Source organism: Pongo abelii, chromosome 10, assembly GCF_028885655.2.
Source record: "Pongo abelii isolate AG06213 chromosome 10, NHGRI_mPonAbe1-v2.0_pri, whole genome shotgun sequence".
NCBI classification, from domain to species: domain Eukaryota; kingdom Metazoa; phylum Chordata; class Mammalia; order Primates; family Hominidae; genus Pongo; species Pongo abelii.
Genome location: NC_071995.2, coordinates 65,673,069 through 65,692,072, shown reverse-complemented (window position 1 = coordinate 65,692,072; position 19,004 = coordinate 65,673,069). Strand labels below are relative to the sequence as shown.

At 39.0% G+C, this 19,004-nt stretch overlaps 1 long non-coding RNA gene across 1 annotated transcript; it reads right to left on the bottom strand.

Moving 5' to 3' along the window:
• Window positions 1-901: 901 nt before the first annotated feature.
• On the bottom strand, window positions 902-8,605 carry LOC129049153 (uncharacterized). Its single transcript, XR_010135794.1, has 5 exons — window positions 8,065-8,605; window positions 7,841-7,950; window positions 5,493-5,606; window positions 2,125-2,170; window positions 902-1,135 (listed from the first exon to the last, which is right to left on the bottom strand). It is a non-coding gene; the product is annotated as an uncharacterized LOC129049153 (long non-coding RNA).
• Window positions 8,606-19,004: the final 10,399 nt, after the last annotated feature.

The following is a 19,004-nucleotide window of genomic DNA, read 5'->3' as shown; positions in this document are numbered from 1 at the left end:
CAAAATAAATGGGAGAGGTGTACATTGGTATGGGTGAGAAGACTTCATATTGTTAAGATGTCAATTCCTCCTGAATTGATCTACAGACCTAATGCAATCCCAATAAAAATCTCAAAAGGTTTGTTTGTAGAAATCAACAAACTGATTCTAAAATTCATATGGAAATGCAAAGGACCTGTAAGAGCCAAAACAGGCTGGGCACAGTGGCTCACGCCTGTAATCCCGGCACTTTGGGAGGCTGTGCCAGGCGGATCACCTGAGGTCAGGAGTTCGTGAGTAGCCTGGCCAACATGGTGAAACCCCATCTCTACTAAAAATACACACAGACACACACACACACACACACACACACACACACACAATTAGCCAGGCATGGTGGCTCACGCCTGTAATCCCAGCTACTAGGGAGGCTGAGGCAGGAGAATCGCTGGAACCCAGGAGGCAGAGGCTGCAGTGAGCTGAGATTGTGCCACGGCATTCCAGCCTGGGCAACAGAGCAAGACTACATCTCAAAAAAAAAAAAAAAAAAAAGAGTAATAGGACATATCTGAGAACAATCTGTTGAGATGTAGCTGATATTACAATCTGAAAAACTGAACAGAATTCCAAAATAAAGCCGTGTTATTTTAGCATAGTAAAATGTAATATAAAGTGTACCACGTGTCTGAAATTTAATGTCTCTGAAGTAGCTAGGAATTTTTGTAGCTCCACCAACCCATTCTACCACATAATCATTAAGATTACAATTAAACTAGCTACTAAAACTTAACAAACGAGGAAAATGGAACCAACAGAAAACTAAACTAGGTTAATTTGTAGAGAAATGATAACTATGCATAGATTTTTTTAAAGAGACAGGTCTTATTTTAAGGATTTTTAAATTGAAGAATTCATAAAGCGGTAAATTTTTGGGAATTTATTGATTTGCATTTAAAAGGAACTGCTGACAAAGATTCACTGGTAATAATTTGAACAAGTTGGAAAATACAGTCAACATTACTGAAACACTACTAAAATAATTACAGGACAGAACAAAACTTCTTAGATGCTGTCTTTGATGTGAAAATTGACTGCTTCTTACTTTTCTAAACACACGGTGGTATAATTAACAATATTCAATCACTTCTGTTCTTTCCTGCAAATATAAAAATTAAAATACCAATTAAAAAACTAAAAAAAAAAAAAAGAGCCAAAACAATTTTGACAAAGAAGAACAAAGTTGGAGAACTAACTATGTACTTTCAAGGCTTATTATAAGACTAATCAATACAGTCTGATATTAGAATCAAGATAAACAAATATATCAATGGAACAAAATAGAGTCCATAAATAGACCAACACATATTTCAGCAACTGATGTTTGGCAAAAGTACAAAGGCAATTTGGTGAAGAAAGGAGAGACTCAACAAATGGTGTTGAAACAATCGAATAAATGTATGCAAAAAAATTTAATTTTGTTTCATACCACACACAAGGATTAGCTTTAAACTGATCATAGACTTCAATACAAAACCTAACACTAAACCCAACAGAAAAACTTTGTGATCATAGGTTATGCAAATATTTTGTAAACATAACACCCAAGCACAATCCATAAAAGGAAAAAAGGTAAAGATTGAGCCTCACCAAAATAAAAAACTTCTATTCTTCAGAAGGCACTGTTAAGAGAATAAAAATTCAAGCTACAGATTGGAAGAAAATATTTGTAAAACATATCTTTAATGAAAGCTTTGTATCCAAAATATATAAAGAAAACTGAAATCTCAATAAAAAGAAAAAAAACAATTTTTTAAATGACCAAAATATCTGAACAGATACTTTTCCATAAAGATATACAGATGACAAACAAAAACATGAGAAGATAGTCAATATAAATTGTCACCAAGGAAATGTAAAATAAGACTGCAATAAGATACTACAACATAGCTGTCAGAATGGCTGATAGAGTTGACTGCCAAGATAAGGATGTGGAGAAACTGGAATTCTCATATACTGGAAAACACTTTGGAAAACAGTTTGACAGTTTCTTAAAAATTTAAACATATGCCTATCATATAATCCAGCCATTCCACTTCTAAGTATTTATCCAAAAGAAGTTAAATCCCAGCCCACACCAAGACTTACTTTACACATGAAGGATCACAGCAGTTCTATTTGTAATAGCCAAAAACTGGAAAAAGCAAAACAAAAACCAGATTTCCATCAACAAGTAAATTTGTTAATTGTGGTTTATCCACAGAATGAATGTATTGTTACACAGTATAGTGTGAATAATCTCAAAATAATCATGCTGAATGAAAGAAGCCAGATGTAAGGGTACATACTATATGATTTCATTGATATAAAATTCTAGAAAATGCAAGCCAATTTATTGTCACATAAGCAGAACGGTGGTTGCCTGAGACTGGGGGAGTGGGAAGAGGTAGGAAGAAGAGATTATCAAGGGGCATGAAGAAACTTTAGAGCATGATGGTTGATGGTTGTGTTCATCATCTCGATTACTGTGATAGTTTCAGGGGTGTGTACCTAAGTCCAAAATGTATCAAATTGTTCACTTTAAATATGTGCAGTTTATTGTATGTCAATTACACCTCAGTAAAATTGGTAAAAACTAAATAAAAATAGTGCTTGCATATGAATTTTTAAAAACCCTTAAAATAGGACAAAATAGAAATTTCTCTGAAGATTTCTTCCATAACTCTGAATATGGTTATGCCTGTCTTTACTTACTTGTCAAGTTTAAACATTCGTTGATCTCTCATTTAAAAAAAATTGAAAAAATAAATTTTCTCAAGCTACTACCTCCCTTTCCCAATCTCTGCCCATTAAATTTTTATTTTTTAACTTTTTAAATGTTTTGTGTTGTATTTTCATTTAATTTTGTACCTGATAAAGAATTGTATATATTTATCATGTCAATATGTTGTTTTAAAATATGTATACATTGTGAAATAGCTAAATTGAGCGAATTAACATATGCATTAGCTCTCATACTTAACATTTTTATGGTGACAACACTTAAAACCTATTCTCTTAGAGCAACTTTCAAGAATACAAAACATTGTTATTAACTATAGCCACAATGTTGTACAATAGATCTCCTGAATGTATTCCTCCTGTCTAACTGAAACCTTGTATCCTTTGACCAACATCTCCCTAATCCCCCTCCCCACATTTTCTTTATCCATTCATCCACTGATGGACACTTATGTTGATTTCATTTCTTGGGTACTGCAAATAATGCTGCAGTGAACATGGGAGTGCACATGTCTGTTTGGCATACTTATCTCATCTTCTTTGCCTATATACCCATAAGTGGGATTTCTGCGTAATATGTAGATTTATTTTTAATTTTCTGAGGAACCTCCAGACTGTTTTCCATAATCAATGTACTAATTTACTTTCCCACCAGCAGTTTACAAGGGTTCCCTTTTCTCTACATGTTTAGATGTTTTCCATCATCATCATCATCATCATCATCGGTAACATATGATGATATAGAATAATTTTTTATGTGCCAAAGACTGTTCTAAGCAGTTTATATATATTAACTCTTTTTATTTTCAAATAACTTTGTAAAATATTAACTACTTATCTTAATTTTTTGCTGAGAAAACCAAGGCACAGATAAGCAATTTGCCCAAGTTGAAGTGTGGGGCAAAAATTCAAACGCAGGTGTTCTGGCTCCAGGATCCATGCTCTTAACGACTATGTTATACTGCCTCAGTGTGATATCACTAGAATTAATAAATTTATATAAGACACTTGAAACCCTATTTTGACTTCTCAAATGTAGACACAATATCTCTTAATTCTTTTTCTGATGGAAAGAATCCAACATCATTACATCTTTTTCCTTTGCTCCTTCCCTCTCTCCTAACCTCCACTCCAGTGTACTATTGTTTTCACACTTGTCCTATAACTACAATTAATTTTTGATGCATTGTCTATAAATTGATTTTTTAAACTGAAAACTGAAAAGTAGCATTCACAGTATTCGTAGGGAGATCATTGTTCACTGCAGAACCAAGTACAGCTGTGCCCTTGAGCCTATAGAGGAGACGTAACTCTTGTCAATAAACTTTTGCTATTAGAAGAAGAAAATTACTTCACAGTTTGGAGAGTGTTTGGATGATACCTTATCACAATGATCTACCATGCCTTTGCCTTGTCACAAGACCACTCAGCTTCTCAGTCATTCAATTTATAGAAGAAATCCACATCCTCCTGAAAGAGATTCTTCACAGAGCATCTGACTTCTGGTTCTAATTTAGACTGATGGCTTTCTAGGCCTGCCTCAAGGTTGTCATCCTGGAATTATATTTTGTTACAATCTTGGGTAAGATCCACTGTTCCTTAGAGGCCATGGCTTCCTCCTACTTGGATTCTTTTTTGTTTTGCTTCAGTAATTCTTTCAGAAATAGTCTGTGGGTGGCAAATGGTCTGAGTTCTTGCATGTTTGAAAATGCCTCACTCTTGATTGACAGTTTGGCTAAGTAGAGAATTTTAGGTTCAAAAAACATTTATTTTACACATTTTGAAGGCATGCTTCTTGTTTTTTCTTAGCATTTACAGTTGCTGATGATCTATCTAACACCAATTGGATTCTCATTGAGTAATCTATTCTTTTGGCTTTTAGACTCTTCCCTTTATTCTCAATATCTAAAATGTCACAAGAATGTGCCTTGGGCTAAGTTTGTTCATTCATCCTATTTTGCATTCTCTAGGGTTCTTACAATCTCAAGTCCTATTTCCTCACTTAAGGAAAATTCTCTCTTATTCTTTGTTTTGTCTCTTTCCAAACATCCCTTTGGATGTTTCTCTAATCTCTTCACTTTTCTCCCACATTTTCCATGCTTTATCTTTTTGCACTACATTTAGAGCAATTTCTTCAACTTTTTCTCCCAGGTCTTCCCTTGAATTTCTAACTTTAGCAATTACTTTTTCATTTTAATAACGATTTATTTTTGTTTTAGTTGTTCTTTCTTAGCAATCTAATTTTGCACTAAAAATGCTTTCTCTTGACTTTTGTTTCCATGAGGATACTACATAGAATAACTTTAAAGAATATTCTATGTCCTGAATTATCTATTTCCTCCAGAGTCAGTGTATTTTTTCTCTCAACCTGCTCTTTTGTCCTCATTTTTCTTCAGATTTTCATAATCTTTGGCTATAGATTCATACCTACAACTGAGGTAGGTCAGCTCATTCAATGCAGATAGCTCGGCCTTGTCCAGCTCTCTCTTGTCTGCACAAGTGGCTGTCACTGGCAGCCTTTGCTTTAGACCTCGTAGTGAAAGAAGAGGAGGTTGGAGGTCCCCCTCCCTACTTTTCCCACTTCCCAGCAAAAATGGTAAGAAGTTTACTCAGATGGGGCATCACCCCAACTAGGGCTCCTTCTCATGAAGACTATTCAATTATTTTAAATATTAGTCCTCTGGTTTTAGCCTGAGCATGTGATGCAGGGAAGGAGAACGTGGACTATGACTCACGCAGTTATTCCACAGTTGATTTCTTTCCAACTCTCCTTTCATACTCCAAGTGTTGAGCTTCTCTCTGGGTCTGTTGCCAGGAAAAATAGCTCTAGCCTCTACTGCAGCCTTCTCCTGTGAATGTGATTTAACCTGTTAATACAATTCCAAGTATTTCCACTTTAAAGAAACTTGTCTATATCCCTAGTTCCTGATGCCCTTTCTTCTGTACCGAGTAGTCTTTAATTTATTACTCTTAGTTCTTCTTTGCTGACATTTCTATGAGATTTAAAGTAGAAAGGAGATATGTGCTGTGTCTGCCATCTTGAATGAGAACTCTCTTTGCCTCTTTGGACATCTTTGTGCTTTTCTCATTTTGAGGCAAAAGACTCCATATAGCTTCTTCTCAAGGCCATAGGACAATACAAACAATTCCTTAGTTTATCTTCTACTTGTCAGCTCTCCAAATATTTGAAACTAGTTTTATATTCTCCTATGGTGTCCAGGATAAATATTTCTAATTCCACTAACCATACCTCACTGAAATTTTGGTACTATCATTCCAATCATTTTCTTCTGAACTTTCTCCACCTTCTTAAATAATTCAATGCAATACCTAGGGTACTAATGCTGGAAACTACTTCAGAGTAACCTAGTCTTCCCTACTACATCACATATCCACAATGGCCAGCTACTTCCTTCCCTTCCCTAGGCAAATAAAATTAATGTTACATCTCTACCAGCTGCTGTGAAAACTCTGTGCAATGGCGACATATTTAAAAGCCATGAAATTATAAGAAAATAGAATTTCTGTCCGAGAGTTTCCAGGCCCCCTAGCATAACTTCTAACTTGTACATAATTACTTTATCACAGAAATTAACGTTATTCAAAAATTCTTAGTTTTAGTCACTTTGGAAAGAATAATACTATGTGTTAAGAAAGAAATTTGGGATAACTGTTTCTAAGCTGATTAAAGTCTGCAGTTGAAGCCACTATATACATATATACATATATTTTTTTCTTCAGTTATTTGAACTGCAACTCCAAAACTCCAACACATTTCCCATTTCTCATGAGCAAAAATGAACACTTTTCTAAGAGCCTCACATTACTGTAAAATTGCCACTAATTAAAATGTGTGTAATATTTAAAAATCAATAAAAAAGAGGATAAAGGTAAGTATTATATCCACCTAAAACAGTATCACTATAGTGACATCCCTTTATAATGTTAAAGAAAATTAAATAAAATATTGTCTTACAAAGTTACATGGTACAATTCTCAACTAACACAAAGATTTTTCTAATATGTGTAGCTTCCTTGGAATTTTCTTTGCCCCAGTTCCTTGGAGAGCCTATTTGTAAACCCGAAAAGAAAACGGTTTTTAAATATGTGTAGGGAAAGATTTATTTCAGATGTATTTTTAAAACAAGATATTTAATAGGAATTTAAAAATCTACATATTTGTTTATCTGTTGAAAAGAATTAAGAAACTATTACATGCTAAACACTAGCGATTTATTAATACAATGAAAAAACTTTCAGTCTCTATTCTCATAGGTCTTGCACAGGTGAAAGATATATTGATTCAAATTTGTTAAAGCACTTTTTTTTCTACACTTTGTTAAGGGAGATTTAAATGCACACCAAATGTATGCCAGCCTCCAGAAGGCAAAAAGCCTAGCAGCGGCCAGGTACGGCGGCTCACACCTGTAATCCCAGCACTTTGGGAGGCCAAGGCAGGCGGATCACAAGGTCAGGAGATCGAGACCATTCTGGCTAACACGGTGAAACCTCGTCTCTACTAAAAAAATACAAAAAATTAGCAGGGAGTGGTGGCGGGCGCCTGTAGTCCCAGCTACTCGGGAGGCTGAGGCAGGAGAATGGCGTGAAGCTGGGAGGCGGAGCTTGCAGTGAGCCGAGATAGCGCCACTGCACTCCAGCCTGGGCGACAGAGTGAGACTCCGCCTAAAAAAAAAAAAAGCCTAGCATCTTTTCCATTCTCTGGGTCCAATGGACTGTGTCAATAACACTTGTGCAGTGTTGGCTATGAGGATTCAGCAGTGAAAATTTAGTTGGAAGTTAAGAACACACCTCAGGAAAAAATTATTTCATTACCCCATTCTTATTTTCTCTGATCAATGAGAATTTGGAGATCAGGCATTCCTGTTTCTACAGTTGCATGGCGACACCTGCGTGCCCAGTATTGGTGGTCCTGTGGAATCTCCTACTTGTAATACTGGGTCTCCTGCAAGCCTCCTAAAATGCATGTTCTTTGCCCTGGACAGCCATCTTTAGTTCACAGGGCACACCTGCTCATTCACATTTCCTTTCCTTTGCCTGAAATGCACTTGCTATTCTCATTTACCTGGAGTCTTCTTACTTCTGTTTCAAGGCTCAGCTCAAACACTGCTTCCTCGGGGAAGCCTTCACTGACTCGCGGGGTGGTGAGTCAGCTCAGTGGCCTTGTAGCAACAACTGTGAGAAAAGACAGAGCAGGAAATGGATCTCGGCTCTAGCTCTTACCAGATGTGTCGTTATGTAAATTTTCTGAATCTTAGTTTTTCCCATCTATAAAATACAGATACTTACCTTGCAGGGCTGTTTTGAGGATGAAATGCAATGGTGAAGATAAAGTCCCTACACAGAGAGCTTGGCATGACAGCACACAGTGTTTTCTGTCCTCCTTGTTTTTAGCCACACCTTTGAAAGGCAGGAACTTAAAATCTCATGTTTAGATCCACCATGGTCTCTATTATGGAAATCATTTGGAAAACAATAATATGAAGTTCAAATTAAAGCCAGCATTATTAATCAAAGCTTGTTAAAGATTTTCCAATTATTTACAAAGATCTTTCACGCAAAGTATGACTATGAAATAATTAGAATGATCTTTTACTTGAAGTGTATGCAAGCAATACTTTCAAAGATGCTGATCAAAAGCCTCAGCACTCTGTGTGAGAACCTATAAATTTTACATAGAGGTCAATGCTATATTCTTAGCAATCACATCTGCTCTTTTACCTACTTTACAAACTCAGAGGTAGGCAGGAAGTACACAGTACATTGATAGCAAAGATTCCCAGGGAAAATAACAATATAAAAGCAATAACTTTTTTTTTTTTTTTGAGACAGAGTCTCGCTCTGTCCCCCAGGCTGGAGTGCAGTGGTGCAATCTCGGTTCACTGCAACCTCCACTTCCCAGGTTCAAGTGATTCTCCTGCCTCAGCCTCCCGAGTAGCTGGGATTACAAGCACGTGCCACCATGTTTGGCTAATTTTTGTATTTTTAGTAGAGACAAGGTTTCACCATGTTGGCCAGGCTGGTCTCAAACTCCTGACCTCATGATCCGCCCGCCTCAGCCTCCCAAAGTGCTGGGATTACAGGTGTGAGCCACCATGCCCGGCCAGCAATAACTTTTGTATTTTATAAGAATTTGCATTACTTCGAAGTCTTTCACTCATGTCTTAAACATTCTACAAACATTCATACCTCTCACAACATCCCTGTAGCAGGTCAGTAGTGCTCAGTTGTCCCAATTTCCAGAATTGTATGCAAAAGTCCTTTAACATCAGTATAACAGAGTAACAGAGTGATGCTGGGTATGGTTTTTTGTTTGTTAGTTTAAATAGGAGGTCAGGAAGATGGAATACTCCTCAACAGGTGAGAAGCTGTTATGCCTTTCCAAGTAGTATTTGTTTCCCATGGGCTATATGTTTTTCGTCAAAATTTTTACTCTGTTTCAAGAAATTTGGGAAACATCAGTGCCTTACTCACTCACTCACTCACTCGTTGTGGTTAAAAACAGACTTTCAAGTGTGAATCCTTGGTTCAATTCCAACTCTACCACCTTTTAGCTATGAGGCCTTGGATGAGTTACTTCCTCTGTGTTATGGACTGAATGTTTGTATCCCTCCAAAATTCATGTTAAAGCCCTGTCCTCACTGTGATGGTATTAGGAAGTGGGACTTTTGGGAGGTAATTATGTTTAGATGAGGTCATGAGGGTGGGAACCCAATGATGGGATTCATGTCCTTATAAGAAGAGCAAGAGACCAGACTCCCTCTATCTCCATCACGCAAAAACACAGCAGGAAGGCAGTTGTCTGAAAGCCAGGAGGAGGGCCCTCGCCAGAACCGAATTTGCCAGCACCTTGATCTTGGAGTTCCCTGTTTTCAGACCTGTGAGAAATAAATGTTTGTTGTTTAAGCCACTCAGTGTATGATATTGTGTTATAGCAGTCCTGGCTAAGACACTCTGTCTATGGTTTAGCTTCCCCATCTGCAAAATGGGGATAACAATAGTACCTACGTCAGAGGGATATAGAGAGCAGTGCCTGGCACATAATTAGTAATCCTAATTATTAGGAACTATTCTTGTTAGCTCTGCTTCCTATTCTAGGCACTGAGATGCAATGGTGAACAATGGTACTCAAAAGATATTTTGCAGATGAATAATGCAAAATCATAATAGAGTGAAGCCATAAATATAGATTTTTGGATACCCAGGTGGTTTTGATGAATGACTGATGTCAGAGGAGAAAAATTTAAACATTCATATGAGTAGCCTCAACAACAGGCTCATTTGCCCAACAGCAGAAATTTTAAAAAATGAAATTATTTGCCTAATATCACAGAAGACAAACCAATGAAAGTAAGCCAAGTAGCTTTGTGCCCAAGTGTTACTTTTTCAACTTGGCTGTAGTATGCATCCCTTTTTGTAAGCTTATAAACTTTATTTAATTGTCAGCCAAATACACTGACTCTGCAATGAGGTCATATTTGGAAATATATGTATCAACATTTAAACAACTCAAAACCATAAGAGAATCTCAAATACTTCAGCCAAATTCTGTCTCAGAATTGAAACGTGTGACGTAAAAATTAGGGGAAGGCATATTATGAATTGGATCACTGTGTTATGCTACCTTTTATATCTAATGAGTACAGAGTACAGGCATTCAGGATGCCATCACTAAAACCGTTTGCAGCACAAACCAGTTCTAACCACTGCTGAAAGTTCTAACACTACTAAAAAATACTCAAGAGAGTATAACTACAATATTTACATCTGCCTACAAGAACATAATCATCTTAAGTCTCAATTTTAAATACTGGTATTTTCTTTTAAAGTTCTTCAAAGTGTGTGTACTGTGAAAAGGGGAATTTAAAAAGAATTACTATTGAAAGCTGCAGGGTAGTTGGAGCAAATTAAGGAAGGTGTTTAAAGAGTAAATGTAAGTAATTGATAAAAAGTGAAAATAGCACAGAGGGCTAAGGAACAGAGAGAGGCTGGAGGGAGAAAATTACTTCCAATTGAGAAAAGGAGAATGTGTGCATTTGACTATGTGCTCTCTTCCTTTTTATTTTTCCAGAGACGATAAAATATTAGGAACTGTGAGTACTTCGAAAGTTAATTGGTATTAAGAAAGGCCTTTTCAGAGATCAGCACAGGTAATACCATATTTACTGTGAAAGAAATTAAGGGTTGGTTTCTTTAATAACTAATAAAAATGGATTATTGACAAGAGAGAATAGAAAATCCAGAGAGAACAGTGAAGTCTTTTTTCAAAATACGGTAATGGAAAGCTGCCTTCAATGGCTGTGAGTCCTGAAACCACAAATGGTTTCTCAAAATCTCTGAACAAGCCACACACACAATATAATACAATACACCACACACACGCACACACACACACAAAAAAAACCTCTTTCTCTTTCTCTCTCAAAAGTAGTGATTATAAAGGTGAGAATTAGCTATTACTCAAAAGTTCCTTTGCAGGCAGGTATTATGTTACCCTCAATTTTGCTTTATTTAAATAGCAAATTAAATTTAAATACAGAGTTCTTTAATATTTTTGCTTCTGGTGGATTTTGGTTTTGGCAAAGAAAAATAAAGTGAAAGGGCAAATTTGTGCTTTTTTAAATTCCATTTACTCAGTGTTCTCATAGTGGCAACTTATAGGGGTTACAGATAGAATAAAATTTGTCATTTTATTGTTCCCTATATCAATGTTTCTTTCTGGAGGAAATGAATCCCAAATATGTGTGTATATCCAAAATATTCATTAACGTGTTATTAAACAGATAATATGCCCTAACATGTTTATACTGATTTTCTCTTGATATTGTAATAAGTTACCAAAAATGTAGTTGTTTAAAATAATATGAATTGATTATCTTACAGTGTTTTAGGTTAAAGATTCAATACAGTTCTCACTAGGTTACAACCAAGGTGTCAATAGGACCTCATTACCTTTGCCTCCTTCCACTTTTAAGGATTACATTGGACCCGCCTGGATAATCCAAGCTCCTCTCCCTATCTCAATGTCAGCTGATTAGCAACCTTAATTCCATCTGCAACTTTAATTCCTCTCTGTTATGTGTACTCAGTGCTCTGGCTACCATAACAAAATACCACAGGCTGGTGGCTTAAACAACAGACACTGATTTTCTCACAATTCCGGAGGCTGGAAGTCCAAGATCAAAGTGCCGGCAGGATCTATTTCTGATGAGGCCTCTCCTTGGTTTGTAGATATCTGCATTCTTGCTGTGTCCTCACATGGTGTTTACTCTGTGCACACATAGAGAGAACGTGAGCTCTGATGCCTCTTCCTCTTCTTATAAGGACACCAGTCCTATTGGATTAGGACACTGATGGTTCGGCTGTGTCCACACCCAAATCTCATTTTTTACTCCCACCTGTTGTGGGAGGGACCTGGTAGGAGGTAACTGAATTACGTGGGCAAGTCTTTCTTATGCTATTCTTGTGATAGTGAATAAGTCTAATGAGATCTGACATGCTCTCTTTGCCTGCCACCATCCACGTAAGATGTGACTTGCTCCTCCTTGCCTTCCTCCATGATTGTGAGGCCTCCCCAGCCATGTGGAACTGCAAATCCACTAAACCTCTTTTCTTCCCAGTCTCAGGTATGTCTTTATCAGCAGTGTGAAAATGGACTAATACAGTACATTGGTATTGGTAGAGTGGGGTGCTGCTGAAAAGGTGCCCAAAAATTGGAAGCGACTTCAGAACTGAGTAATAGGCAGAGGTTGGAACAGTCTGGAGGGCTCAGAAGAAGACCGGAAAATGTGGGAAAGTTTGGAACTTCCTCGAGACTTGTTGGATGGCTTTATGCTGATAGCAATATGGAAAATAAAGTCCAGGCTGAGGTGGTCTCAGATGGATATGAGGAACTTGTTGGGAACTGGAGCAAAGGTAATGCTTATTATGTTTTAGCAAAGAGACTGGTGGCATTTTGCCCCTGCCCTAGAGATTTGTGGAAATTTGAACTTGAGAGAGATGATTTAGGGTATCTGGTGGAAGAAATTTCTAAGCAGCAAAGCATTCAAGAGGTGACCTGGGTGCTATTAAAAGTATTCAGTTTTACAAGGGAGGCAGAGCATAAAAGTTTGGAAAATTTGCAGCCTGACAATGTGATAGAAAAGAAAATCCCATTTACAGAGAAATTCAAGCTGGCTGCAGACATTTGCATAAGCAACGAGGAGCCATATGTTAATCATCAAGACGATGGGGAAAATGTCTCCAGGGCATGTCAAAGGTCTTCACAGCAGCCCCTCCCATCACAGGCCCAGAGGCCTAGGAGGAAAAAGTGGTTTCATGGGCTGGTCCCAGGGTCCCCATGCTGTGTGCAGCCTAGGGATTTGGTGCCCGGTGTCCCAGCCATGGCTGAAAGGGGCCAATGTAGAGCTCAGGCTATGGCTTCAGAGGGTGCAAGCCTCAAGCCTTTGTGGCTTCCATGTGGTGTTCAGCCTGCGAGTGCACAAAAGTCAAGAATTGAGGTTTGGGAACCTGTGTCTAGATTTCAGAAGATGTATGGAAACACCTGGATGTCCAGGCAGAAGTTTGCTGCAGGGGCAGGACCCTCATGGAGTACCTCTGCTAGGGCATGTGGAAGTGAGATGTAGGGGGAGAGCCCCCACACAGAGTGCCCACTGTGGCACCACCTAGTGGAGCTGTGAGAAGAGGGTCACTGTCCTCCAGACCCCAGAATGGTAGATCCACTGACAGCTTGCACTGTGTACCTGAAAAAAGCCGCAGACACTCAATGCCAGCCGATGAAGGCAGCCAGGAGGGAGGCTGTACCCTGCAAAGCCACAGAGGCAGAGCTGCCCAAGACCATGGGAACCCACCTATTGCATCAGCGTGACCTGGATGTGAGACGTGGAGTCAAAGGAGATCATTTTGGAGCTTTAAGATTTGATGGCCCTGCTGGATTTCGAACTTGCATGGAGCTTGTAGCCCCTTTGTTTTGGCCAATTTCTCCCATTTGGAATGGCTGTATTTACCCAATGCCTGTACTCCCATTTTATCTAGGAAGTAACTAACTTGCTGTTGATTTTACAGGCTCATAAGCAGAAGGGACTTGACTTGTCTCAGATGAGACTTTGGACTGTTGACTTTTGAGTTAATGCTGAAATGAGTTAAGGCTTTGGGGGACTGTTGGGAAGGCATGATTGTTTTGAAGTGTGAGGACACGAAATTTGGGAGGGGTCAGGAGTGGGATGATATGGTTTGGCTGTGTCTCCACCTAAATCTCATCTTGAATTCTCATGAGTTGTGGGAGGGACCAGGTGGGAGGTAGTTGAATCATGGGGGCAAGTCTTTCTCATGCTGTTTTCGTGACAGTGAATAAGCCTCATGAGATTTCATGGTTTTAAAAAGAGGAGTTCCCTGCACAAGCTCCCTCTCTCTGCCTGCTGCCATCCACATAAGATGTGACTTGCTACTCCTTGCCTTCCTCCATGATTGCGAGGCCTCCCCAGCCATGTGCATCTGTAAGTCCATTAAACCTCTTTTCTTCCCAGTCTTGGGTATGTCTTTATCAGCTGTGTGAAAATGGACTAATACAAACAGCATCCTTACAACCTCATTTAACCTTAATTACTTCCCTAAAGGCCCTATCTCCAAATACAGACACATTGGGGGTTAGGCTTCAACATATGAATTCTGGGAAAACACAATGCAGTCAAAACATCATGCAACCTAACCTGTTCACATGTTCTGAGGATAAGGACATGGACATCTTTGGCCAAGCCATTGTTCTGTCTGCTGTGATGCTGAATTGTGAACACCTGATGGTGATATGCTCAAGGTCAAATGAGGGAATCACAGTGAGTCTGAGCTCAGACTGGGTGAGCAGGAGGAGGAGAAAGACACTGTGTAGGATGGCTGCTCTTTTGCCTTTTTTCCCAAAGTGGTTATAATAGAAGCTTGGGCCACTTCCAAACAGAGAACCAACCTTCCTCTCTGGCACTGGTTCGCGGAATAGCAACATGAGCGCTTACTCAGAGTAAAAGGTGGAAGTGGCCATGGTGTCAGGGCCTCTAAACCATGGGATTATCAAAATAGCAGCACTGTGGTGGCTCGCAGGTGCCCAGAAGTTAATCTGAACAATATTAAATAGTGTATGCTGAGCAGATCCTGGTCAGGGGCCTGGGGGTCAAGTACTCCATCCTTGGTTTTAAAATTCTCATTTCAAAATATCAGGATGCATGGATCAGACAAGAAATAAGCGCAATGTGCTATTTGTTATAAGGGAGCATGTCTTGAAAAAAGTCCAGAGAGAAGCTGATTCCCAGAGTGGGACAAACCTCTCATCTTTATGTTCCCTTTTTATCATTCATGAAGGTCACTGGGCTAATCAGCCCATTACTCATCATTTGTGCGTCAGGACACACAAGAATGTAGCCATCTTGATAAAAGGCCTCACTGCTCTCCAAAGGAAATAATTAGCCTAGAGGGTAAGAGACTTGCAGATTCCAAACCTAAAAGGAGATAGGGAGTATCTGAAATAGGAAAACAACTCAACTGTAGCTCCCTTCTACCTTGTCATCCCAGAGAGGCCACCTCTTACTGCTGGCCAGAGGCTTGTTAATGAATGTTTACCCAGAAGTAGCTACCATTCTGATATCACCCACAAGATCAAGCACTGAAAGTATAAAAGAAAGGAGACTAAGATGATTAAGAAATACTTTCTGTCCTTTTCCCATACCACTGAAGGCATACACACATATGGACAATTATCACATTAAAGAACAAATTAGTAAATTATACTATAGCTGGGTGTGGTAGCTCATGCCTATAATCCCAGTACTTTGGGAGGCCGAGGCAGGTGGATCACTTGAGGTCAAGAGTTTGAGACCAGTCTGGCCAACATGGTGAAACTCCGTCTCTACTAAAAATACAAAAATTAGCCGGATGTGGTGCCACATGCTTATAGTCCAGGCTACTTGGGAGGCTGAGCCAGGAGAATCGCTTAAACTCGGGAGGTGGAGGTTGCAGTGAGCCGAGGTCTTGCCACTGCGCTCCAGAATGGGTGACAGAGCAAGACTCCATCTCAATAATAATAATAATAATAATAATAATATGATATAAAAGCATCTGTGCTCTTCATATCATACAGGTTTGTAAAGGAAAAACCCAACCACCTATACATTAACTGAGATTTAGTCTCAGCCATATCCTGAACACAATGTCCACGTGTCAAGACAACAATTGAAGCAATGCACACTGAAATAGAAGTCTATTATTCAACCACTAAACTGCCCCTTCCTATGCCTACGGAATTTGCTAATTAGCAATAAGACATTGTTAATCAATTACAGCATTGTTTTCTGCTGAACCCTAAGGAAACTGCATAATCCTAAGGCAGGGTTCTAGGCAGCCACTACCAAGCATTCAAGGTTGGCACTAGAAATGATACCTATTTGCCTTCCTGGCATACAACATTTCTAATTTCTCCCTGTCCACTGGCTTCTTTTTTACTTCCTCCAACACACATAAGCCTTTATATTCAATAATAAACAGTTGTGGAACGCCTACTGCATGCCAGTGCTGTTTAAGGCAATAGGAAATACAGAGGTAACAAGAACTAGCATAATGTAACTTACACTTATTGAGGGAGACAGACAATAAACAATCATTAAACAGATAAACAAGTTTTTTCCAGACACTGATCAGTGTCTTTTTTAAGACACTTAAAAAAAAAAATAAACAGGGTAATGTGACAGAGAAGGACTAGGGGTGGGGGAAATGGGCACTGGTAGAGTGGCCAAGGAAGTACTATCTAAGCAGATAGTGTCAGATGTAAGTGATAAACAGTAAGACATCAACCACACAAGGAGAGAGCGCAGAGGGGTTTCAGCAGAAGGAGCAGGAAGTACTAATGTCCTGAGGCAGGAATGAGACAGACATTCAGGAAACACACAGAAAACAGATGTGGCTGGAATGCACTCAGCCAGGGAAGAATGGAACCAAATGACGTTGGAAAGAAGCAGGAGCCCAATCGCAAAGGGCTTTGAAGGACATGTCAAGGAAATTATCCATGTTATCCTTAGTGTGATGAGAGGTCAGTGGAGAGTTTAAGCAGAAGAAAGTACTAGACTGATTACTTTTGCCTACCTGGAAAAAATACTCACTTGCTCCACCTTTGCTCATCATCTTTGTCTCCATCTCCCCACATTCACGGCCAATGTTCATGAGTGGGCCTGTACCCACCACACCATTTCCTCACCACCAGCCTCCAGGCACTGGGTAATACGTTCCATTTCCCGCACTCTCTCCAAAACTCCTTCTCAAAGGGTTCTGATGGCTTCCTTTGTGCATATCTCTCTTGAACCCCCCTCCCCAAGCACTTCACTCACTCACAAACTTTTACTGAGGCCCTGTTTTGTCCCAAACTTTATGTCAGTCCCTGGGGATCGTCCCTTTATGTCAGCAAGAAAGACAGTCCCTGGACCTCAAGGAACCCAAAGTGTGACAATTAAACCGGCCTGACCACTCAATTCTAAGGTCTATGAAAGTAGGCACTGACATGAACATGGCAGATGGCAGCCTCTCAGTTCATGTGATGAAGGCTGAGTGAGGGGGACAGGCAGGGCAGAGGGAGGAAGCACAGCTAGAGACATGGGGACAGCAGGAGTGAGCCAGGCCAAGGAGAGGGCCATATTCCAGTTGGTGGAAACCAGAAGTGAGAAAGCACCTGGCAAATGTAGGAACTCGTTCACATGGTTCAATAAGCCAGGAAGCAAATTTCCTCCCTATTATTAAAGTGCTCTGTTTACTTGGTCCATAGCAGTTTTCTTTTGGTTTTATTCATTCCTTACAAATGTTTTTCTTTATAATAATGTATTGAGTTTTTAAATGTATTTTTAAAATATGGTCATTGTGAAAAATGATTAAAAATATATAAGAAAATTAAAATTAGTATCAGCTACCTGTTAATACATTGCTGTATTTCTTTCTAATTCTTTTCCCAATGCCATCTCTGCCTTTGCCTGCTTTGGTAGGGAGGACATTCACTTGTGTGCCCCCTTTTTGTTTAATATTACACTGTAAACATGTTGTTCACAATTCATATACTTATAATTTATTAAGCAATCCTCTGTTAATAGATACAAGGTTTTTTTCTAAGTTTGTGCTAGTAGATACGATTATTCTTGTACATAACTCTTTGTTTACATCATGGATTCTGATACCAATTTCTGGAAGTAGAATCAACAGGTAAAAATGAATGAGCATTTCTAAAGCTCTTGGTAGAGATTACCAAGTGCCCTCCAGAAAGGCTCTGCTAATTACGCCCCAGCAGCATCAGATGAGTGCTTTATATCACTCCACACCCTTGCTAGCAATAAACATGGTTGTTTAATTAATTGTTGATATTTTGTGGGTTAAAAATAAACTCATGGCTTTAATTTTTATTACTTTGATTTATAATTTAAAATTTTTTTGGTCCATTTATGTTGCTCATGTAAATTTTTTGAAGGTATTATTGTCTCTTTTTTCCACTGGAATATTAGCATTTTTCTTACTGATTTTAAATGTCCTTTATAGATTAATTACATTGCATCTGTAATCTTTATATAGTCACAGTGTAAAAACACTTTTTTTCAGCCTACATTATTTCAATTACAAAAATAGCAACACAAATGGTATCTTCAGAATCCTGCGTAGCCTTATCCCCACCTCACTTCACTTCCTAAACAGAACTTCTGGTGGAGGACCATTCTTCTATCAAATGATCTCTCCCAACTCCTCCCAGATGGTTAGAAGTCCTCTGTCTCATGGAGTGGCACCATCTCCATATGGCTCCCCTCCAGTTTTTCTCCATAGGAAACCAGAATGATTGTTTTTGTTTGTTTTTTAATTTATTGTAAATGCATCAATGGCTTCCTGGTGTAATCAGAATAAATTCCCAGCTCCTCCAAACGGTCTGTGTGGCCTTCTCCAAGGTCCGGCATTGCATTTCTCTCCCTCCTTATCCTGCACGAGCTTTCCCCAGGCTCACTGAACTGCAGACTTGCAAGCCTCCACCCCGTGCTCTGGCCTGCTCCAGCTTCTTCCTCCTTCAGAACACCACATCCACACCACTATGCCAGAGTGGCCTTTGCTGACCTCCCAGTCTGTTATTCTTTCTCACGAATCTAGCTGCTTCTTCTCATGCTGGGCACTGCTTACAAACTATAAACATTTTATGATTGTCTGGTTAACAAGTACCTCCCTTACTAAAA